Source organism: Lithobates pipiens, unplaced genomic scaffold, assembly GCF_037356315.1.
Source record: "Lithobates pipiens isolate NorthernLeopardFrog02 unplaced genomic scaffold, aLitPip1_a1.2 Scaffold_19, whole genome shotgun sequence".
NCBI lineage: Eukaryota > Metazoa > Chordata > Amphibia > Anura > Ranidae > Lithobates > Lithobates pipiens.
Window position 1 is genome coordinate 142,829,764 of NW_027507764.1, and position 25,774 is coordinate 142,855,537.

At 38.5% G+C, this 25,774-nt stretch overlaps 1 protein-coding gene across 2 annotated transcripts in view; it reads left to right on the forward strand.

The window, feature by feature from the left end:
• The first annotated feature begins 616 nt into the window (after positions 1–616).
• CREB5 (cAMP responsive element binding protein 5) overlaps positions 617–25,774 on the forward strand; it is a 612,896-nt gene continuing 587,738 nt past the window's right edge. For both annotated transcript variants that reach the window (XM_077491353.1, XM_077491354.1), the window contains exon 1: positions 617–971. The gene's annotated coding sequence lies outside the window, so the exon portion shown is untranslated. The remainder of the gene's footprint in view (positions 972–25,774) is intronic.

Below are 25,774 nucleotides of genomic sequence, written 5' to 3' on the forward strand. Positions count from 1 at the left end.
TCAGGTATTCTATATTCTCTCCACTATAACAATACTGAAAGAACAAAAAGTTTCGCTTTACTTCTACAGCCAATCATAAAGCAATAGCGGACCGCAAAGCAGGCAATGGCTGCAGCGTGCTGGGAGTGCCCGAGCACGGCTAGACCACATTGGTGACGGGACTCCCGAACTTGGTGCGGCAGATATGACAGCTCCCAGCCCCGCACACTGAGCAGAGCCCCGGCCGCCCTCTGTGACAGGCAGCGCTCTCCGAGCCCCGTATGTGTCACCCCCAGCAGCTGAGCTACAGCTGAGAACTACCAGCCTCCAATGGGTGTGTCTCCCGCCCACCCTCGGCCACACCTTCTCCCCCGCCCCGTTTCAGTCAGCCCCCAGCAGCTAAGATCCACCAGCCTCCAGCGGGCGTGACTCCAGTCCCACAGCCACGCCCTTCCCCCGCCCCGTATCCAGTCAGCGGCCAGCAGCTGCCATGCACCAGCCTTCAGGGGGTGTGCGCCCGAGCCCGCAGCCACACCCCCCTCCCCTCAGCAGACTGCTATGATTTAGAAGTTCAGGAATCCCACGTGACGTCACCAAGGGGTGATGTAATGCTTCTCTAAATAGAAAGTATTGTAATCTTCCCTCAGTCCAACGTGGTTCCTTTGTAGTACATGGCACTGTGTCTTTAAAACTGCCTGTGTGTGTGAGTGAGTGAGTGTGATGCAGGGGGAAAGTCACTCCCCACTTCAGAAAGAAGCGGATAGTCTTGAAGCAGTCTGTGAAGAGTTAGCTGCTCCAAGTGTTTTCCCTGTCCATGCTGCAGCCAAATAAAGTTAGAGGACTGTTCCATTAACACTTGTGTATTCTATCACAGCTTCAGCCTGACACCTGGGGAGCCCAGACTAGAAACTTACCTCAACTTACCAGATCCTCCTCCTCCTCCTCATCCTCCTCATCATCATCATTGGATCATCACCTTCTACACTTGTTGGGTAAGTTTCATCAGATCACACATTTCATTTATTACACTTTCACTGATTCCATTTCTCATTTGTGTATGAATGACTTAAGATGTATTATTATGATGATGATGACTTGTTATCCCTGATCACAGCATTGTGTTTACTAATAGAATGTTATTGATGGTGAAGAAGGGATGTCAGTGATCAGTGATGAGAACTGTCACTGCTGGGAAGTTCTGACAAGTAATGACACAAGTGTATATGTCACCGCTGTGCTCCCCAGGTCACCAAGGGGCAGCCCTGCAGGTAGCTAATCATTATTCATATGTAGATTATTGTGGTCATCTCACTGTCACCCAATGTGGGTGTCTTGGTGACAGTGACAGTTTACTTTTGTAGCAGGACACCAGAGCTGTGCGCCTCCAAACTTAGACAAACTCTCCCTGTACAGATCAAAACTTTATCAATCATCTGTGACGTCACCTGTGAAGAGTTGTCATTTTTTTTTTTTTTAATGGCCAGATGATCCTCGGAAAATAATAATATCAGCAGCAAGTCATTGATATGCAAGTGTCATCACACTACTTTTCACTGGTAGCTCCGTCTCCTCCACAGAACTAATACACAAGACAATGTTATCGGCAAATAACCCCTCCATTGTTTGACAATTCATCAGCCTGAATGAACATTGTATTAGTATGTGGCACTTCGCAGTAGGTTGATACGCATCACTTATTTAAAACCATTTATTAGGGAATTATAATGTGCAGTAGTCTCCATTTAGAAAGTTGACATACCAGGAGGAGGATCTGTATATACTAAAGAGTAGCAAGCTGATAAGCAGTACAGAATGAAACTGATTGGAAATCATTTATTAGAAAATAATAAACTAACATACCAAGAGGAGGATCTGTATATACTAAAGAGTGACACGTTGATACGCAGCACAGAATGAACCTCTGATTGGAAACTATTTATTAGAAAATTTGAAAATAATAAACTAATATACCAAGAGGAGGATCTGTATATACTAAAGAGTGACAGGTTGATACGCAGCACAGAACGCATTTCTGATTGGAAATCATTTATTAGGAAATTAAAAAAATAATAAACTAACATACCAGGAAGAGGATCTGTATATACTAAAGAGTGACTAGTTAATAAGCAGCACAGAACGCATTTCTGATTGGAAATCATTTATTAGGAAATTAAAAAATAATAAACGAACATACCAGGAAGAGGATCTGTATATACTAAAGAGTGACAGGTTGATAAGCAGCACAGAACGCATCCCTGATTGGAAACCATTTGTCAGGAAATTAGATAATACTCTCCATTCAAAAAGCGCTCACACCAGGAGAGGGGGGTCTGTATTTACAAAAAAGTGACAGTTCTTGTCAGCTGAGACCAATGAGATCAGAAAATGACAGTCACATGGCATTAAGAATGCTGCTTATGCTTGTGCGTTAAATGGATCACATTTTGGGGACTAACTTTGCGTACTTAAAAAAGTCACATAAGATCAGTGTTGTAATGCTTTTGAACTGTGCAAAAAATTTAATATTTGTATTATTATTAATATTATTTATATGGATTTATATGGAAATATATGGCAATGGATTTATATGGATTTATATGGCAATTTGCGCAGCGCATTTCAGTGTAAGGGGTGACAGTACACTTACAATAGAATACAGTTACAATACAAAGTCAAAGCAGAGGGTTGGAAAGACCCTGTTCATGGAAGCTTACAATCTAATAGAGAGGAGTAAATGATACCTGTGATGGGATGGGTTGATGCTTTTCTTTTTTTTTATTAGAAAAATGTTTTTGTTTTCTAATTGATTTCAGCCTGTTATACAGGTGTAACTTTCCCAGTTCAATAATGAATAATGTGCTTGTTTTTATATTAACCTATCTTGGCCCCACGACAATTCAATGAAGGTAGTGAAAGTTTCCTCCTCATATGATAAGCCCCTCATTTCTCCCCGGCAGCTTTGGATGACGAGTGTTGTTGCCTGTGTTGGAGTGTGCTTTGTGCATATTTGGTTGTTAGGTGTCAGTATTTGTATGTTTTGCTCTCAGACATGGCTGGGAATAATGCTGGGGAGAAGGCCATTACATCATTCTGCAGCCTAGTAAGAGGGTATGATTAACAGCCTGAGATACTGAAGGGTTCAGGGGTTGAAATGCTGACAGTGCAGTCTGCCTCCCAGAAAAGCACTGGCTAAACATACATCTTTGTTTTGTGCGCTGCTAATTGTTTGAATGCTCTGTGAAGTTTGTTTTGGTGGGAAGTTTGATTTAAAGATGTCCGCGGATTAAACTGCTGAACAGGGCCAAATGAACAGTGAAATCAAGCAGCACAGCATTATTTTTAGCACAGAATTTAGTTTGTCAACAAAAACGTTTAAGCGCTAAATGACAAATGACAAATTCTGTAATTTTTTATTTTTTTATTTTATTTTAGGCATTGCAAATTTAGTATTGTCAATCAGATAAAAATAAAAATAAAAAATCAGTTCTTTTCATGTGTTCAGGTGGTAGAAGAATAACCTCTACGTACCATTAAGTGAGGACAGTTTTCCCGCATCTCACCTTTACCTTGTGACCCCAAGCAAAGGTTAAAAGACAAGAGGCCTTTCATTATGCTGAAAAATGATGTTGCTAAGCCCTTGATCATCTTATTACATCTCCTCCCACTGAAAAACATGAATGGAGTAGAAAGCGTGAGAAGAAAAGGGGGGTACCCTAAGGTCTGGAGGGTCACCAGGTTAGAAGGGAGATCAAAACCAATGCTGAGGTTTGGGGCATTAAGGAAGGATAAGTGAAGGAGAGTTACACATCAGACTGCAAGCTTGCAGGGCTCGGCCGATTGACTCAAATAGGAAAGGTGAGGCTTCTTGGGGGTAAACTTTTGGAAGTGATTGTCAAAGCTTGTACAGTCAGCTAAAGGGGCAGCTGGTGGGCACTACAATGCTCAAATGTTACAAAAACATACTTTACTTTACTATAATATACATGCCATAATGTATGCAATTAAATATAATATACTCAATGTATGCAATCATGCATGTATAGTCTATAGATATGCATATGTATGCTCTCTTTTCCTCACTCTATATGTAAACTGCACAATATATATATATATATATATATATATATATATATATATATATATATATATATATGTGTATTAGATATAATATAAGTAGATATATTAGATATAAGTATATATATATATATATATATATATATATATATATATATATATATATATATATATATGAAATCTTATATATATATATATATATATATATATATATATATATTTTTTTTTTTTTTTTTTACAGTACAATGAAAGTAAAAGTGCATGCATGAAAGGGATTATGCAGTAACATACCTATTTAATATGAATCCATTTGTGCCATATACTACAACAGGTTCTATGCCAACTTTTTTTCCACTTCAATATGTAATTTAAATATTCGCTTTTTTTACAAACCTTACAGCTAAGCGTTCAGATATTGAGACGTTAGCATTTTTAAATGACACTGGGAAAGGGAAACATTGCATAAAGTTGATTGACACTTGTTGGAGCACTAGCCGACTAGTGTTACCAAAATGTTTTAATTTGTCCTCCTGCACTGTATTTATTACTATCCGTCTGGCAAATAGAGATCATTTCCTAATTCGGTGTACAATATAAATACCCTCAATGTGTTTTAATGGATTCTAGAGGGATCTACGGAATAAAGTTAAATTAGCTCGCCGATGGAAATGAAATCATGAGCAGGCTTTGCATTCTATAATGTCAGTGGTATTATAAAGTCCTATAAAGCACAGAAAGCTAATAAATGCTTTAAGTAACTATCATGCTCATCTAATAAGACAGAAATGAATGCATCCAGTGTGGTATCCTATAGCAACCAATTTAAAATTTTAATTAAAGGAGTGTAAAATCTGATTATCTGCTTTGGGTGACAACACTTTACATACTGTTGTAAATCTTTACACTGACTTATTAAACACTTATGTGTGAAGCAATCCCATGGTAACAGGGGGTAAGCAGCATGTCGATTTCATAATGGGAATTGGCATTGTCTGTACTTAAATTAGTAAATGGTAAAAATGCTAGAGGACAGTATAAGATCTGTAAGTATGGACACTAAGTAATGTAACATTGCATGATATTTGTATATACAATCATAGCCTGAGTGCTCTTGTTTGACAAATGATCTGTGATCAAAAGTTTTATTTGAACCATTGCAAGGCCACACTTCAGAGGATTAAATGACTGTTTAAACAGGAGGTTCTTAACCTTTTCTGCCCAGAATGGGATAGTGGGAGTTAGTTTAGGGACCTACAGTTCAGCCTTGAATAATTTATAATGTGTGTTGGGCCAGTAGTCATTTGCACATAAGTATATTATATTCCAACTGACAGTTTATTAGCTTTTAATATGTATTTGTTTTGCAAGAAGATGGTATATGCTTTGCTTAAAGGCTCATTAGCTACAAATCCTTGCTTAAAACAAACAGTCATCAAAGAGGATAAAGGCAGCAAGCTAACAGTAAAAGGGGGGCTTTCAAACACAAAATAAACAAGCAAAAATCAATATGCAAGGTATAGTAACTCTATAAAAGCTAAGGTTCTCATTGTTCAAACTGCTTTAAAAAAATAAAACCTAACTGATTATTATGGGGAACTATACTATATGCACATTGTTGTTCTTTTGCATTGACTTCATGTCCAGTAAACTCCAGTAATCTGCAAAATCATAGAAAATAAAGGTGATTGCTGGGACCTTTATTATCAAGGCTTTGGTGTGACACCTGGGTGAATTTACCATATGTAGTGAAAGAGATGATTATGTTTATCATGGAAAATGCCATGTAAACTATTTGACGTTCATAGCTTCTAAACATGTTCAATGGTAGCAGAGCACACAGACCGTGTTAACTAGATGGCGCAATTTAATGTTGGTTGGAAATACAGACCAGGCTTATGAGCCAAGCAACTGACTGCTTATTTGATATCCTTCAACACTTACAACAGAGCGGATTCTGTGGAAGGCCAGACAGAGCAAGAGGTTTTTAGTTGAATTTTCCATGTCACTTTTAACCAACCTGTTTATTGGTCACTGGAAAATCTTGTACCATAACTAAACATAACACTATAACTTTGAAGTTTTCCAGCTTTTTGATGCAAGACTGAAACTGTCTATACGTGAGAAAAAAAAAAAAAACCTCTCTAAATTAAAATGATTGATGTGCTTATGTGGTTAGAATATTCTTTAAAGGTTCCTAAGTTAAAGATAAGATTGCATTTATTGCAAACGTAGGCAACAAAGCTTCAAAAAATTCTGACCTATTTCAAACATAGAAGAGCGAAGGCAGAAAAAGACCAAGTGGTCCATCAAATCTGCCCTATTTTTTTAAACTTTTTTGGCTGAGTATAGATCTATGTTTGTTACAAGTATGTTTAATTCACCTATTGTTGAGTGACTTACTGGGAGAGATTTACTAAAACTGGTGCACTCAGAATCTGGTGCAGCTCTGCATGGTAGCCAATCAGCTTCTAACTTCAGCTTGTTCAATTAAAGTGGTTGAATGCCCTGAAAAAATAAAAAAATAAAAAACCTGTAAGGCAAAGGCATAATGAGCTAGTATGCGTCGCATACTAACTCATTATGAAATACTTACCTTAGAATGAAGTGCCCACACCACCTCCCGGTCACCGATGAGAGAGCTGACATATTCCCTCTGCGTTTCTTCTGGGTTCACGGCTTCAGCGCTGTGAGTGGCCAGAGCCGTGATGACATCACTCCCGCACATGTATGTGGGAGTGCCAGTTCCAGCATGGTCAGGAAGCATCCGCTGGACCTTCAGAGCGCATGCACCACTGACATCAGCCGCTGCACGCAAGGTGAATATCTCCTAAACAGGTTTAGGAGATATTCATCTTACCTACAGGTAAGCTTTATTATAGGCTTACTTGTAGGTAAAAATGTGCAAGCAGGGTATACAACCGCTTTAAGGTTTGGCAATAAAACCTGGAAGCTGATTGGTTTCTTTGCAGAGCTGCACCAGATTTTGCATTCTTAAGTTTTAGTAAATATCCCCTGCTAACACTACCAGATGTCTATTCTAAACATCAAATATACTGACTGCGTTAAACTGAAGTCAGAATAGTTCCTTAGGGCTAGTGCACTTCAAAATTCCTAAATGCTATTTAAGTTGGCTTAATAAATAAAACTAGCCCTATGAAGAAACCTGCAACAGCTAGTTCAACATTAATTGATTTGGCTTAGTACTTTCTATCATACAACGCAGAACATGTTTCAGGTCTTGTCGATTTTTGTATGTGCTGCTGTACTTGAAGTATGACGTAAGGTGACGTTTTCACATCCAGACCTTGTTGTCAACATTTTTTGTACAAATTTCTTTAAATTGGCAAAGAGTAAAATCTGACAGGCTTTAAAGGGTTAATGTTCATCAGCTTTTTACTTGGTTGATTGTAAGCTTTTAACGATTATGATCCTCTGCAGTTTATGAGTTGGTGCGTATACATAGCGTTCGGTCTTCTGTGCTGGACTGTTTTTTTTCGTGATTGTTAACTGTGCCTGAGAAAATAATAGTACACTATTAGTAATGGTACTATGGTGTAAATTTTATTTAGGGTATATGTTTAATGCTGTGGACTGTATATATGTGTTCCTGCATCATGCTAACTGAAAGCCATTACACTGGAGAAAATGTATGGAAAACAGTCACCACTTACCACGTTAACAAATTTGCCTTGATAATTTTCTTTTCATTCTGGCAATTTGTGAAAACTTCTAGAAGAGAAGGCTGTAAGGGGTTAAACCCAAATTCGAAAAGTAATTTCTAACAAATGGTTTTGGTGCCTGTGAATAAAAGAAGGTCCAAAAATGAGCATACAAATCTGCCCCTAGCAACCAATCACCTTCGTTGCTTCGTAATTCTTGTGCTGATTCTAGAATTTAAAAATCTTTTATCCATACAGTGCTCATGCAAAATGCTTTATGTAAATACAGTATGTCAATTTAAACATATGCATAAAGTTTGTAAACTGCTATGCTTATTGATATCTATATATTTAGTTTAAAGCGTTGGGGATGATTAAAACTTGCGAGTGTAAAATCTGGTGCAGCTGTACATGGTAACCAATCAGCTTCTAACTTCAGCTTGCTCAATTAAGCTTTGACAAACAAACCTGGAAGCTGATTGGTTTCTGTGCAGAGCTGCACCTGATTTTGCACTCTCTAGGTTTAGTAAATCAACCCCACAGTCCACACTGGCAGTTTTGTGTGTCTTATCCCAAATGTTCTTTATTTATTTATTATAGGCATTTATATAGTGCTGTAGTGTCGACATTTTATGAAGTGTACATACTATTTAATCAAATGAGTCTATATAAAAGCTGCAGGGTTTTTGCCTCTTAATATTGTTGTTATTAGAAAGAACATACATAAATATTTATATATTATATATATATATATATATATATATATATATTGCGCTTAGCAATCAAGCCTTTCCACAGGCTGCGATATAGAGAAAATTCAAAAGGGATTGCTGCAAAAAATGTATTTATTAATAAAAAATCATCAAAAAGACATCAACACAACATCTTTACAATTAGGCAAACATGATATGACGTTTCGGGCTATTGTAGATAGGCATGATACTCTGAGGAAGGGTGCGATCTACAATAGTCTACAATAGCCCGAAATATCATGTTTGCCTAATTGTAAAGATATCGTGTTGATGTCTTTTTGCAGATTTTTTTATTAATAAATACATTTTGTGCAGCAATCCCTATATATATATATATATATATATATATATATATATATATATATATATGTGTATATATATATATATATATATATATACACACAGACACACACACACATCTATTAAACTTGCATATGAAATATTTTTTACATTACAGTACTGTGTTCTCTTCAAATGTGTTTACATGAAATTAATAATTTTTGTAAATTCTTTAATACAAGATTGGGTCATACATTGAATACAGGCCAGCATAAACAACTGTTTTGGTAACTTAGATCTGCAGTATTATCCATATTGCCTTGTATAAAAAAATGTATAAAATTGTATAAAATTGTATTTCCTCAAATGTAATCGACATTAAAGATTGGATTTTTTTTCAGAAGGCAACAGACAGTCCTATGAAAATGTATTTGATCAGTGAAGGCCAAACACATTTTTGCCCCCCTGTCCTATGTTGGTAAGGTTCAGAACCTGAAAGCAAATGGCTGCACAAAATATCCTTTTTTGGCCTCTATAAGGGCCCTTTACTATAAAAGTAATTTTCCTGGGGCCACGGAAGGTATGTCCACAAACATCCAGTAGGCCAATCAGATTGAAAATAAAAAAGCACATTTCAGACATAGATTTTAAAGTAAAATTGCTTTAACTTAAAATTTGCTTTTATTGTTCAAACTCAGTAACTTATTTTGTATGCCAGAAAATTTAGTTCATCTTCTACAAATTTACACTTGTCAAGGTGAATAGTAGAACGGTGGAAATATATAGCAGCACAGATTGCAAAAACACACCTCACACTATAATACATGTTATTTTTTTAATTGTTCAGCTTAACAAATTTATGAATGCTCAATATCGTCAGGTAAACAGTTTTCACGCTTTTTTTTTTTCTTTTCTTAATTTTCAATTTGGCAAGTGTCTGCTGGCTCATTTACAGATGGAAGTTGACAAAGTGAATTCTTAGTGGCCCTGAAATCCCAGGTTGCTGAGAAATGTTTTCAGATACAGATACTAGCAGATTCAGACCTATCCCGTAAGTGATATAGCTTTGGACGATCGAATGTCTCACACAAAGACTGTTCTACTGTATCCCAATAAATAATTCCTGTTGGTTAATGGTCAGGGATGCAATGCAGTGGTTAACCTGCTATGAAATAATGAAAATAAAAACAGACCAGATATGAAGGAAAGAGGATGATTTGGTGATGTAACCGATCAAACTTTCTGTTATAGGGAACTGATCGGCTTGTAGGGTGACCGGGCATTTTTTCTCTGTTGGCAGTGTGGGTTACCAATGAAAACACTCATAGCTGATAACAGTGTACCTAATTATTTTAGAAAATAACTGTGTGTTGCAGAATTAGAGAGAAAAAGTTTATTTATTGGCATCAGGGCTTATTTATTAAAAGTAGCAATTATGAATATACCAAACAATTGCACTAGTTTTGTAATTTGCAGGTACCAGTTAAAGGGTATGGAAACCATAAAAACATATCTTAGTTGCTTCATTTTGTTCTGTTAGATATACAGTTCAAAGTGTTATATTATATCTGTTTGATAACTGCAAAAATATCTCTAAGCCCTTGTACACACGGTCGGAGATTCCGACAACCAAATCCGTCAGAGTAATTCTGACGGATTAATTCCAGAAGAGGTCCGGAAGTGATGTTGCATACACACAGTCGGACTAAATTGTCGGAAAATCCGATTGTACATAACGTGATGATGTTATTTCATTACGACGGGACTACGTTCAGGCTAGTAGCCAATAGCTTTGGTCTAGGAATTTGATCTGAGCATGCGTGGCACTTTGTCAGTCGGAGTAGGCTACACATGATCGGAGTATGTCCGATAGGACCATTTTGTCGGAAAATTTTACCGGCAAGTTGGAAAACTTGGTCCGTCGGATATTCCGACAGAAACAGTCCGATGCAGACCACACACAGTCGGAATATCCGACAAAACGGTCCGATAGGAAACATTCCGACGGAATCTCTGACCGTGTGTACAAGGGCTTAGATCTCATGCACACTGGACGTTAAAATAATGTTATAAAAATGTCAATAGTGTTTTTTAACGTTTATTAGCTTATTTTAGCGTTTTTCTGCGTTAGCGTTTTTTTTAAGAATTTTTTTTCAGATCAGAAATTTTAAAAAACGCTGGTGAGCGAAGTCTTTGAGCGTTTATCGACATTTATCAGCGCTTATCAGCGTTAGAGCATTTTTACAGCTGAAAAACGGCTCTCAGAACCCACTAATTTTTTTTTTTTTTTTACTGCCCAAAAACTGTGTGCACGGATTCATAGGATAACATTATGGAGAGTTTAATGACTGGAGAAAAAATCGTCTACAGCCAAAAGCAGCTGCTGTAAAATCATCAAAAAACGTCCAGTGTGCATGAGGCCTTAATCTTGCCAGAAATCCTGTCAACTGATAACCTCATGTGCTGCCTCTGTTGACTGTTATCAGTTATTATTGTTCCCTGCTATCTTTGAGGATCACTGAGGCCCTCGTGTGATGGATACGATAAGAAGAGAAGGTCTCTGTCGTCCTGTTTCTGATATTCTGATATAACATGGTAAATGAACAGTGTCACCCTAGGACAAAAAGTGTACTACTGGCACAATCACTCTGTAAAAATAAAGGAAAACAAGCTTAAATCAATAGTAAAGCCTTGTTTTTCTTTTTAAATAACAAACTTCTTATACTTACCTCCTCTGTGCAATGCTTTTGCACAGAGCAGCCCCAATCTTCCTCTTCTCAGCTCCCACCAGGCTCCTGGCTCCTCCCTCCTGCTGGATGGCAGACACGCTCAGGAGCCACAGCTCTGTGTGTCCATTCACACACAGAGCTGCAGCTCGGCCCCGTCCCCATCCCCTCCGTCTCCTGATTGGCTCGCTGGCTGTGATTCACAGCAGTGAGAGCCAATGGCTGCCACTGTTGTGAAAAGCCAGTCAGGAGTTCCAGTCCCAAGAGAAGCAAGGCTCTTGTGGACATCGCTTGATCGAGAGGGGGCTCAGGTAAGTATTAGCGGGTCACAGTGAAACAAAATCTCCTGCGCTCAACAGTAGTGCGATGGCAATGGAAGAAGCCTGGAATTCCTATGGCTCCCAATACATACACAAGCCTTGCAGCCCTCCAAGGGTCAGGGATACCCAATGAAAACACTGTAAAATCTGATGCGTTTCAAGGGAGGATCCTCAAGGCTCTGAGGAAGAGGGGATCCCCTCGAAACGCGTCAGCCAACTGGACGGTACTCCGGCATGTTATACACAGTCCTGGTGACCTGGTTGCTTTTTGTCCATTGTGGACTCTGATAAGCGTTTACTATTCACTTGTTTGTGAGTATGTTACTTTCTCTTTCATTTTAATAAATATTACTTGGATAATGCGCAAGGTTGGTGTGCCCAATGTTTCATCATTACAGTCTAAATGAAGCATAGTCAGAAAGATGAAATATGTTTTTCAATTGGACATAACTATCGCTTTAAGAAAAAAAAGCAAGTATCTTATTTTATTAATGTTTATTCAGTGCTCTTGATTTACTACAGATGTAGGGACTGCTCACTTAGCCTAATGAATAATGTAAAGCTTTGTACACAGAATGAGGCTGATTTACTGAAGGATTTGAGAAGGTTCATACAATAAACTGTGTGAATATTCCCTTTGATTATTTAGTCATGCGCAGCAATAAAAGAGTATGGACATTAAAAAAAAAAAAATTATTCTCACCGAGGTGGATGCAGCAACTGTCTCCCGCCAGCTCTGCAGTGAGAGCTGAGCGATTAAACAGATGATCAAGGAATCAAACTGATCTCTCAGTTCTCCCCCTCTGCTCTGAGCAGAGATCCATGACTGTCAGTCACCTGCTCCTGTGATGTCCCCCTGCTGTGTCCACAGGCTCTGTCCTCCACCCGATGCCTCTGTGTTCCGGGCTCCGTTCCCTGCGAGCGTTGTGACAGACGGGGGCGGAGCTCAGCGGCAAATTCAAAAAAGTGAAAAATCATAATACATACAGTACAGTTTAATCTTACATTTTACATTACTGTATGAAATTATTTCACATCCCCTTTGTCCCCAGTGCTTTGTCCAATGCCCTGCATGCAGTTTTATATGATATATACTGTTCTTTCTGCCTGGAAACTGGAGATTGTCCATAGAAACCAAAAAGTGTCCCTTTACGTCAAAAGTGGTTTTAGACCAGCTATAAAACAGAGATAATAAATTAGAACACTTGCAGAATTGAGCTATAGTGAATCGTGGGGAAATGAATTTTATTATTATTATATTATTATTATTTTAAATTATTTATTTTTATTTATTATATTATAATTTATGATTTTTTTTATTTTTTTTGATGTTTCAAACTTCATCATACCCAGGATATCTTCTAGACTCTTGTTTGGACAGATTTAAGTGTGTTATTGCTAAGAATTACAGACCTACAATATAAAATGACACATTTCTATGCAAAATAATTGTACCACTTTGAGACACAAAAATCTGAGATAATCATACTGCCAGGGAGGTTAAAGGGCCAGCGCAAAGGGGTTAAGTAATCAGGGATTTTTTTTCATATCATATCACATTCTATACAGTATGTATACCATTAACGCTGACAGGAAAAGTAAATAACATAGATTATCTTGTTATAATGGCACCTGAAGCTGGGTGGGATACATTAGGCAGTAAGTGAACATGTTGTCTCCAAAATGAATGTGTTGAAAGCAGAAAAAATGGACAAGCGTATGGATTTGAGCAACTTTGACAAGGGCCAAATTGTAATAGCAAGACAATTGGGTAAGAACAGCTCCAAAATGTCAGCCCCTGTGTGATTTTCCCAGTCTGCAGTGGCCAGGATCTGCCAAAAGTGGTCCAAGGATGGAACTGGAGACGGGATCATGGACGGCCTAGGCTCATTGATGCAAAGAAGGGAAGCAAAAGCGGACCCATGTAGTCCACTTTAATAGAAGAGCTATTGCAGCTCAATATGCTAAAAAAAAAAAAAAAAGTCAGTGCTGGTTCTGATAGGCGTCAAAACACAAAGTGCATTGCAGTTTGTTTTGTATGCTGTTGCGTAGCCAACGACCTGTCAGGGTGCCCATGCTGACCCATCTTCACAGCCAAAATGTCCTACAATGGACACGTGAGCATCGGGACCACAGAGCAATGGAAGAAGGTGTCTTTGAGGTGTTGACTTGGCCTCCATATTCTCCAGATTTCAATTCAGTCAAGCACAGCTGTGCTATAATCCCCTCCCTCTAAGCTGTTACCATATTACACATTGTAAATCACACACAGAACAAATGAAACAAGCAAATTTATCATCTGTGCAGTGTGCAGCACTCACATTTCTTAGTAAAGTACCACAGAAATATTATATATAATAGTAGTATTCTTCAAAAAGATATATGTCCCTTCTATTAAAGATTTTTTTTTTGTGTGCATCCATGCACTTCACTCAATCTGTTGGAAATGTGCTCACCCTTTAAAATAGAACTCTAGATTATGGGAGGTCAGATACCACTTTTTCCCATAAATATATCCAAACCGATACTCTTGTCTCTTTAATTAGTCATACATGTATATTTGTCATGTGTTTATCTCTGCTGTTCACTAATGATCCAGAAAACCACATAGCGCTCACTGTTTCTAAAACAGTATATAAACCAGGCAACATTCCAAATATGAACAAAATTATTTTGAAGTAAAACTGTAATCAATTCGATTAGCCACTTTACTTTTATTCTTCCGCAGTTAGGCAAAAGTAGTCACCAAGCATCCAGCAGCCTGTGACTTTCATCTGTTCTCCTATAGACTGATGAGTAGAGTTCTGATTGGTTCAGAGTGCTGACTCTCTCTTTCCCATGGTGAGTGCTGCTGTACAAAAAAAAAAAAATGCATAAAATATTCTAATGTATTAGTATATTAATTAGTATATATATATACTATATTAGTATATATATATATATATATATATATATATATATATATATATATATATATATACTAACTAGTATATACTATATTAGGACTACATAACTAGATTATTTTTTTATCTGCCTGAAGATCAGATTTAAATGTATAACTCTAATTTGCTCTTGATATTTATTGTTCTTTATTAACTTTTGGTTAGGATTTGTTATTATCTTTGGACAAGTAAAGGCTCCATACTAAGGTGCTGGGGAAAACATACAGCGATATTTTTCTCTGCTCAGGAGTTGGGACTTGCAGCAACATCTGGCCTCTGGTGGGTTAATCTGTGGCCTTGGTTACTTTTGCAATCTACATAATTTAGCTGTTAGTGCTATAATTTGTTAGCGTGGTTCAGCACTGCATCCTTTGCATCGTTTGCAGTCTTTTCAACTATAAATTAGACAGCTCATTAGGTAAAGTCAGCCACATAAATCTGCCAATTTAACCTCTTCACAGTCATGCCAGGTCATATGCTGGCATTTAAAATGTTTCGGTCTCTGCAAAGCATTAGGAATCGCACAAGAAATGTAATTTATTGACATGTGGTAATCTAAATTGGGCTTAGCCAACATGCACTCATCTTGTGCAACAGGACATTTTCCCAGTAGTATATACACAGCGCTATTGTACGTTCATGAAGAACCTAATCGTCATACACACTCATAGGATTGTTTTATAACTTTACCCAGATGTACAAACTGAATCATAAGGAAATGTATTGAATGAAACATCACCTTTTCTTTAGCATTTTCCACTAGTGGATGCTGATGTTGATTTACTAACGGAGCAGAGAACGTTCACTTAATTTGAGGAATGAGGTGAAGTGTAGTTCATTTCAATCATCCAATCATATGCAAAGAAAACCCTTCTTTTTTTTTTTTTACTTTGTCTTGCACATAATTGGGTATTCAGAGTGTCTACACTATCGTCTTATTTACAAAGCTAAGTAAATACAGTAAACCATCAACAATCTTTTTTTATTAATTCACAAAAGTGCAATAAAAAATGTTCATCACATATTAGAAGATCAGGCAATAATTATCCCCATGACTAAGCTCTGGGAGGTGGAGTGTAACACAACGGGGGGCGTGGCCCGGTGAGCCCAGGCTGAGGTTCTCTCTCTCATACCACCATTGGACTCCATGGATGTGCAGCACCAGGGATCTTTCCTCTTTTCTTCTAGGGACTACGGGAGCTGGGACGAGCTCCATCCCTTGCTAGCACTTCTGCAGTGGTTGCAGCATCACCCACACCACTCCTCATAGTGCTTGAGCATGAGCAGCACACTAAACAAACCGTGGGTCACCATCAGGCAATAATGTTAGTGGTCACAGCTCACTCTCACCACATCCGGAAACCTTGGCAGCTGCCGCTGTGTCACTTCCGGTTCTGGCTCTGACATAATTTACGGTTGCTGTGTAGTCATGCCTCGATGAGTTTCGTCCTTCCAATTTTGTCACAGTAGGTGACCCACTGTTGATGGTCTACTGTACGATTGGAGGCTATTTCTTTGTTTCTACCTCATTTATTTTGTGACTTATGAGCCAGATGGAGGAATAGTTGTTATTTTATACAAGCGTTTTTGCCAGTCGTGAGAATGGGTGGCATATCGTTTTGGTGAGTGTCTTTCTGAAAGGAGTGGGATCTCAGGTGCACAAGTGGTGATCTAAGAAAATTCATGGTGGATATTTGATATTTCTTCTGCGCAGTTTATGGACTTTTTTCATGACCTTTACACTATATGCACTTTATTGATTATTATTGTTTTGAGTCACAGCGCTGCTTTGAAGTTGGAGTGATAATTTATTTTCACTCTTATTTCAAGTCAGAGTGATATCTATATTTTAAGGTGGCAGCAGTAATATTTTTTTATTTTTTTGTAATATTTAGTAATTTTTTGTAATATTATTTTTTTGTTCTTGGATTCATACATTTTTTGTGCCTAAGGGTGGGGTTTGTATGTGTGTTGATAAACTTGTATCAGTTTAAGCTTCCCTCAGTTTAACGTAAGCAAAAACAGTGGAAGTTTAATGAGATTGTTGGCTTTGCATTTTCACGTTGCCCCCCCAGTCCTACGCATAATGGTTTTTGTAGAAAGTGTATCCACTGATTTTTTAGCGTCTTGTATTGATGCATTAAACTGCTTTGAAGTTGGAGAAATAATTTGTTTACACTCAAGTCCGAGTGATACAGGTTTACTTTCCCACCAGTATATATTCACTATTTCTTTGCTCCCCCAGTGTTGGTTCAGTCACTAATGCAGGCCATACATGGTCGAATTTTGAACAAATTTTCTTTTCAAAATCAGAAAGTTTTTTTTTTTTTGTGATCTGATCATACCACCATTGATTTTCAAAATTTGGCCGACCAAGCCTTCAATTTCAGCTCATGTTGCTACAGAAAAGAATTTTCGTGGCCGGGAATCTTCTTTTCTCTCTGTAAATTTTATTTTCTTATTACATTTCTCACACGATTCTCCCATCATTGATTAGAATATTGTTAGTTTTTCAAAAAATTTCCAACATGTCCGATTCCTCAAATTTGATTTCTGCACGAAAATTGGCTGTTGCTGCAGCCCACTAATGGTGCGAAATTCATATGAAAATTCTTAGATACGATTTTCGAAAGAAAATTCTTTTAAAATTCAAACCGTGTATGGCCGGCATTAGAGTGACAGAATACATCCCTGTGTAATTCACTCTAGTAGGCACTTACACAGGGCCGAAGTCTGTCCTTTTCCCCATCTTACAGCACACATCCAAATTACCATGAGCTAGCAGTGTCCACTGTGTGTGACCACATACTCGTTAGTTTCTTTGCTTATGATTGTGAACAGTGTGGCAGGGGATTGCTATGTGTGACAGATTGTAAACACACGCTCTTCAAAATATTTCATTATTTCACAACTGTATCCAATGCAAAAAGACAATTACTAAAAAAAAATGAACTCATACTTGAGGGCAACTAAGCAGCAACACTCATAGAAACATTAACAACTAATAAAGTTTTTTTTTTTAAAACAATAGGTCATTAAATGCATTGGTGTATAGTTAAAAGAAAATCTGCTCTCTGGTTGGTCCCTTGAGACAAAGCCCACACATTCTTGACCAGGAGCTCCAGTATATTCATTAGTCAATTACGTTATTGCATATTTTATGTTACAAAGTTTGATGGAATATCTTTTCCGTGACCTTACTAAGTTGTTTTTTATAGTCGTCCAACATAAATTGATCTGATCAACGTCTTTTTGTGACCAGCCAGCCATACATAAAACATTCATGTTAATATGATTTTATTATACATTCACGGGATTAAGATAACGATCTGGTTATTTTATTACTATGGGAAATAAATATTTCAGAGCTGTGCAAAAAAGGGAGGAAGTGAACTGAAAACTTAATCTGTATCAAGTTAGTTGAGTGATTTTTAGCAGTTGCATAAAAAAAAGAAAGAGCTACAGTATTTCCCCTGTCTTTGCTGTAAGTTATAGCTTGTTACAGTTTTGAAGCAAACGTTAAAATGGATTGAAAATCTGTAATACAAGCTTCACATTTTGTTTTTGATACATTGTTTCGTTACATTTTGGCCTACAATACCTCCAAAGGATTTCCTGTAACACAATGGTTTATATTTGTGATTAGAATAAAACTTAACATTGCAAGCTTTGTGATTTTATCCAAAAGTGGACACAGTGAAATTCAGCAGAGGTTTTCAGTGCAAGTACTGGGAAGTTGAGGTGCTGTAGATTCAGTAGAGGTAACTTTGGAGCTTACATTGAAAACAAAGGAAAACTGAGTGGACATAATCTATTGTACATTTACTGATTTGGTTTGTATTGATAGTGGCTATTATTTGGGCTCCATGCACACTAGTGTTTCTTTAAGCTCCTAGAAGCTGTTATTAGCATTTTTTCTGCTCCTAGAAGCTAAATAGTGTTATCCTATGTGTCCATGCACACTACTTTAGGCTACTAGGGTTTTTTGAGCTTCAGCATCTAGGAGCAGAAAAAAATAGTTTTTGTAGCGTTTCTTGGAGCATTTTTCCAGCAGAAATGATCCTAAATATTCTTAAATGCTAATTATGGACAATCTCAAGACACCTTGCAAGATTATGTACAGTCTTTAGGCGCCCCATTCTAAAATATAAAAACTATTCTAATAGTTTTACATAATGCAGCAACATCAATACAGGTAGGACACCCAACATCGGAAGTAATTTATTCTTCCAAAGCAAATACACTTTTGAAAACTGGTATTGACTAGTATTCCAATGTTCCTCTTCTCCCTCAGTTTTTCTCCATCACTTAGCTAATGAGACCCCAAAGCTGATGAAGAGAGGCAAGGATAATATACAGGGAATTGACATGCTCCTTATCAACTGATGATGTCATTGGTCATTAGCGGGTTGGGAGCTAGAATGTTGTAATGGTGTACAATGAGAACCTGTCACTTTATGTAACTAAAGGGCAGGCTTCATCCACCCACCGGTTTGTATACAATTTTGGGGCAATTTTTAGGTATTTTGCCAAGTCACCCCTGAAGAAACTTCAAGGCATCCCGGGGTGCCTGGGCACCCTGGTTGAAAAAGGCTTGTGTAGATGAAGTGTAAATCCCCAGTGAAACAGATAATGGCAGGTAGAACCCTCAGACTGCATCTGCAAGGGTCTTCAATAATGGACAATGCAAGGGCTCAAGCCTTTTCATTATTCCATGTCTACCATGGTGTCAGACTGCTTGAACCTGAACCTCAGGTAAACAGTAAAAAACAAGGTTTAAATAAATAAATTGGAGCTTTTTTTTACTTGCCAAAGGAGTATTAGGCCTGAATTACACGTATGCATTTTTTGTGCTTTTTGTATTTTGCAGATTTGCACTACAGTACATGTTCCATAGGAAACTATGTTAAATGGACTGTAGTGCAAATCTGAAAAATGTGAAAAGCACTAAAAATGCATAGGTGTGAATCAAGCCTTTCTGTCTGAGATGTACACAGAACTACCACACGGGGTAACGAGGTTAGTGACCTGATACTTCTCTACTGCTCCTAGATCAATAAAAAAGCGATAACAGATAATTATGTCTTTATTGAGAACTGTCCCTTTACCCTAGTCTCAGTATAAAGCTAAATATAAAAAACAGTTAACCGTTTTGCAGATTAACACTTTAGCTACTTATACCCTTCCCAGTGCACTAAACAGGCAGTTACATTCAAATTCAGACATGTACAAGTGTTTACTAGGGATGAGCAGAGTGGTTTTCAACAAAAACTGATTTAGCCACAAAATTACTGATTTCACTATAAGTGAAATTTGGCTGATGGGATCATAATTACATATGTCATAATTTGCTTAAGTGACGTTTCCATAAAAAGTTTTACTTTTTGTATTAGTTTCCTTTTTTGTTATTATGTTATTTTTCTGTCTGTTTTTTTCTTTTTGTTAAATACCGTATATACTCGAGTATAAGCCGAGATTTTCAGCCTCTTTTTTGAGGCTGAAAGTGCCCCCCTCGGCTTATACTCGAGTCATCGCTGTCTGCCCGCTCGATCAGCGTGTCGAGCAGACAGACAGCGGCCATTCTATTCAAAAGCCGCGCCTCCGGCTCCGCCTTCGCCTGTGATAGGCGGAACACTGAATTTCCCAGCAGCCTGTGTTCCGCCTATCACGGACATCGTATCATCCTCGTACTACGGACGAGGATGATACGACGTCTGTGATAGGCGGAACACAGGCTGCTGGGAAATTCAGTGTTCCGCCTATCACAGGCGAAGGCGGCGGCGCAGCTTTTGAACTTTACAATGGCCGCCGACGAAGAGGGCACGGGACGGAGGCAAGGCAAGGCACGGCACGGCACGGGACGGGACGGGACGGGGGCAAGGCAAGGCACGACACGGGACGGATGCAAGGAGGCAAGGCACGGCACGGGACGGAGGCAAGGAGGCAAGGCACGGGACGGAGGCTCGGGACAAAGGTAGGCTGGACACACACACACACACACACACACACACACACACACACACACACACACACACACACACACACATGGATGGAGACACACACAGGGATGGATGGATGGATGGATGGAGACACACACACACAGGGATGGATGGATGGATGGATGGAGACACACACACACAGGGATGGATGGATGGATGGATGGAGACACACACACACAGGGATGGATGGATGGATGGACACACACACACACAGGGATGGATGGACGGACACACAGGGATGGACGGACACACAGGGATGGACGGACACACAGGGATGGACGGACACACAGGGATGGACGGACACACACACAGGGATGGACAGGCATGTCTCACCCTCGGCTTATACACGAGTCAATAAGTTTGCCAGTTTTTTTGGGGGTAAATTGGGGGCCTCGGCTTATATTCGGGTTGGCCTATACTCGAGTATATACGGTAATAAATAAAATAACGAGGCTTAGTAATGGGATATTTTTTGGCATACAAACAAGCCCAGGATAGTTGAAAGCAGCTTCTATGACCCTTAAGAACTATTTAAAGCACATTGCCTGCGTAAATCCAACAAACACTGCCTTCATTTCACCTTCCTCATTGAATTTAACACTTTTGGCAGTAATGGAAAAATTTAGCCGAACTCTCCCAATTTAGAAAATGAAAACCCTAATTTTATCCACCCCTAGTGCCAGCAAGTAAGCTTATCTTTATCCTAGATAACCCCGATAGCCTTGAAAAGGCCAAGATCCAAATTTTCACTTCACTTAGAATGTTGGTGTTCAGCTCTCCATGTTTATACCCTCATTGCTGTTCACTGGTACATCACTATCCACCACTACATCACTGACAAATAGAAATGCTGTGATGTGTGTCCTGAACAGTTGCATACTTTGAACATTGTTAATAGTTTTACACTTTTTGGAGAATCCACAAGAAAGAGACTGTCAGCAGCCTCAGGCAGATCCTTTAAAAGAATATTTGGTGAATGAATTTCAGAGAGGGAAAAGGAGACAAGCACTGATATGCTCTGACAGAAAATCGAAATTTTCTGACTCTCCAAAGCAGAAAAAAACAATAAGTCTAATTTCTGTGTTGTAATTAACCATTTGCTGCCCATGCTATAGCTGAAAGAGGGCTACAGCATGGGCTTACATTTCCGGGAGGGCGTACATGGACGTCCTCCCGTGCTCGTGCTGCCTGTGCGCCCCCTGCACCCCTCCTTGGGACCCGGCCCTTTACCACTTGATCAGCTGTCAGCCAATGACAGATGATCAAATGATGTAAACAAAAGCCGGTAATAAGAAAAAAGGTTAGCCGATTACCGGCTTGTTTAAAGGTGCCCACCAGTGCCACTTATCAGTGCCCATTAGTACCTCATCATCAGTGCCACCCATCAGTGCTGCCTTTCAGTGCCACCTATCAGTGCAGCCTCATCATTGCCTCTTGATCAGTGGCGTCTCATCAGTGCCACCTATCAGTGCTCATCAGTGCCACCTATAAGTGCCCATCAGTGCTGCTTTATCAATGCAGACTATCAGTACCCATCAGTGCAGCCTCATCAGCGCACATGAGTGAAGGAGAAAAATTGCCTGTTTGCAAAATTTTATTTAGCAAAAAAAAAAAAAAAAAAAAGGTAGTGATTAAATACCACCAAAATAAAGCTGTATTTGTTTGAAAAAAATATATAAAAATTTCATATGGGTACAGTATAGTATGACCGTGCAATTGTCATTCAAAGTGCGACAGCACTGAAAGATGAAAATTGACCTGGGCAGGAAGGGGGTATAAGTGCCCAATAAGCAAGTGGTTAAAAACTTACTTGCGGTATTGTTTTTGGAATTTAGGCTTGTTTTTTTAATGGGATTATTAGTTTGGTGACAATGTTCCTTTGACTATAAGCTTACTGCAAATTGGCTGTTTTTTTTACTGTAAATTTTGTACTTGAGTAAAAGATCAATATATCATTTATTTTTGTTTTGCTGCTTTATTAGGTGTTAGAAAATCTCATATTGCTGTGTGTATAGGTGAGCGGAACCATTTAGGGAATATATTATCAGATATTTAGTCTTTCTGTACATTTATATAACACTGATCGGTTCCATGGCCCAAAAGAATAACCATTTGCATTAGTCCCTGCCCCCAGGGACTACAAAATTGTGTCCCTACCATTGTCTTATGCACATACACAGTTTAGGTCTAATTTTGGAGGAATCAAATGAACATACAAGTGTATATACAGTGGTGTGAAAAAGTGTTTGCCCCCTTCCTCATTTCCTGTTCCTTTGCATGTTTGTCACACTTAAGTGTTTCGGAACATCAAACCAATTTAAACAATAGTCAAAGACAACACAAGTAAACACAAAATGCAATTTGTAAATGAAGGTGTTTATTATTAAAGGTGAAAAAAAATCCAAACCATCATGGCCCTGTGTGAAAAAGTGATTGCCCCCTAAACCTAATAACTGGTTGGGCCACCCTTAGCAGCAACAACTGCAACCAAGCGTTTGCGATAACTTGCAATGAGGCTTTTACAGCGTCCTGGAGGAATTTTGGCCCACTCATCTTTGCAGAATTGTCCTAATTCAGTTACATTAGAGGGTTTTCGAGCATGAACGGCCTTTTTAAGGTCATACCACAACATCTCAATAGGATTCAGGTCAGGACTTTGGCTAGGCCACTCCAAAGTCTTCATTTTGTTTTTCTTCAGCCATTCGGTGGTGGACTTGCTGGTGTGTTTAGGATCATTGTCCTGCTGCAGAACCCAAGTTCGTTTCAGCTTGAGTACACGAACAGATGGTCAGACATTCTCCTTCAGGATCTCTTGGTAGACAGCAGAATTCATAGTTCCTTTTATCACGGCAAGTCTTCCAGGTCCTGAAGCAGCAAAACAGCCCCAGACCATCACACTACCACCACCATATTTTACTGTTGGTATAATGTTCTTTTTATGAAATGCAGTGTTCCTTCTACGCCAGATATACTTGGACACACACCTTCCAAAGAGTTCCACTTTTGTCTCATCGGTCCACAGAATGTTGTCCCAAAAGTCTTGGGGATCATCAAGATGTGTTGTGGAGAAATTGAGACGAGCTTTGATGTTCTTTTTGCTCAGCAGTGGTTTTCTCCTTGGAACTCTGCCATGCAGGCCATTTTTGCCCAGTCTTTTACTGATGGTGAAGGCATGAACGCTGACCTTAACTGAGGCAAGTTAGGCCTGCAGTTCCTTGGATGTTGTTGTGGGGTCTTTTGTGACCTCTTGGATGAGTCGTCGCTGCGCTCTTGGGGTAATTTTGGGCGGCCGGCCACTCCTGGGAAGGTTCACCACTGTTCCATGTCTTCGCCATTTGTGGATAATGGCTCTCACTGTGGTTCGCTGGATTCCCAAAGCTTTGGAAATGGCTTTATAACCCTTTCCAGACTGATAGATCTCAATTACTTTCTTTCTCAATTGTTCCTGAATTTCTTTGGGTCTCGGCATGATGTGCAGCTTTTAAGGATCTTCTGGTGGACCTTACTGTGTCAAGCAGCTCCTATTTAAGTGATGCCTTGATTGTGAACAGGTGTGGCAATAATCAGGCCTGGGTGTGGCTAGAGAAATTGAACTCAGGTGTGGACAACCACAGTTATAGTATGTTTTAACAAGGGGGCAATCACTTTTTCACACAGGGCCATGATGGTTTGGATTTTTTTTCACCTTTAATAATAAACACCTTCATTTACAAATTGCATTTTGTGTTTACTTGTGTTGTCCTTGACTATTGTTTAAATTGGTTTGATGTTCCGAAACACTTAAGTGTGACAAACATGCAAAGGAACAGGAAATGAGGAAGGGGGCAAATACTTTTTCACACCACTGTACATTTTGTTACTGGTTATCAGAGGCAGTGGAAACACTTGAAGGAAAACTACACGGACAAGGAAAGAATATCCAACGTTTATGTAGACAGAGCCCCTAATGGGATTTAAGCTTAGGATCACAGCACTGCAATCAAGCATACTAACCACTCAAATAGTGTGCTGTACATAAATCTACAAAAATACTTTAAAAATCTTTTTTTTATTTTCCAATGTTTGCTGCACATCGTATGCAGACTGATTTGAAAAGCATTAACATTTGTAACAAATTCAGATTTACAGAATCATTTCACTTTTCTTCACTTATTTTGCCCCCAAGCCTCCCATTGCCTATGCCAGCAAGGTTTTCTTTCTTCTGCTGCCATGCCTGCTGCTGTAAAGACCCAGTAATATTAGGGCCAAGTTTCAGCTCTCAAAACACATCTTCTGAACCACATCCTAAAATGATGCTTCCCTAGTGACAATTAAAAGCAACCATGTCTGGAAAAGAGGAAGGGCATATGCATGATGTCTTTTTTGACTACAGATGATTTATAGTGGGACCTGTTCTGGGGTGCAGTATAGTTTTGGGAATAGTTATTAAATTTGTCTAAATTCCTAATGCTGCCTTGGGTTTTGCTTTCTTTGGAAAGAGATCATGAAAAAGAAATATAGGCTCAGCTAAATGCTTCTCTGTTTTATTCAGTTCTCCATTTTATTTGTAAAATATTTATCATATTTATTATTTAAACCAATCACATTTTACTTTTATAAGATGAATGGTCAGTACAAAATAATGTTGTTTGTTGTTTTCTATGGGTTTTATAATCTATACAATTGTTCTTTGCCTTAATAATTAAACCTATATGAGAATGTATTGAGTAGGACAAAAAAATATTGTTGTTAAATAAACTTTCCAGTCTAAGATAGTCTTAAGATGTGCCAAACTCGGATACCTTACATGTCCAGTAGTTAATAAATTATAAAGAGACTGGTTTTACATAGCAGCGACTTTATTTCATAAGGTGCAGAAAGTCAAGAGCTAGTGTAATGTGCCACACCTGTGTTCAGGGGCCAGCAACCTGAGCGTGCTTGGATCTACTGATTGATAACCATTACACAATTTATTTTTTAACCAGGTAAATTCAATAGGCTTTAGGTCCTCTTGAAAGGGTTACCGCTTTAAAAAAACATTATTTCTTGCAATTATAAAAGGATA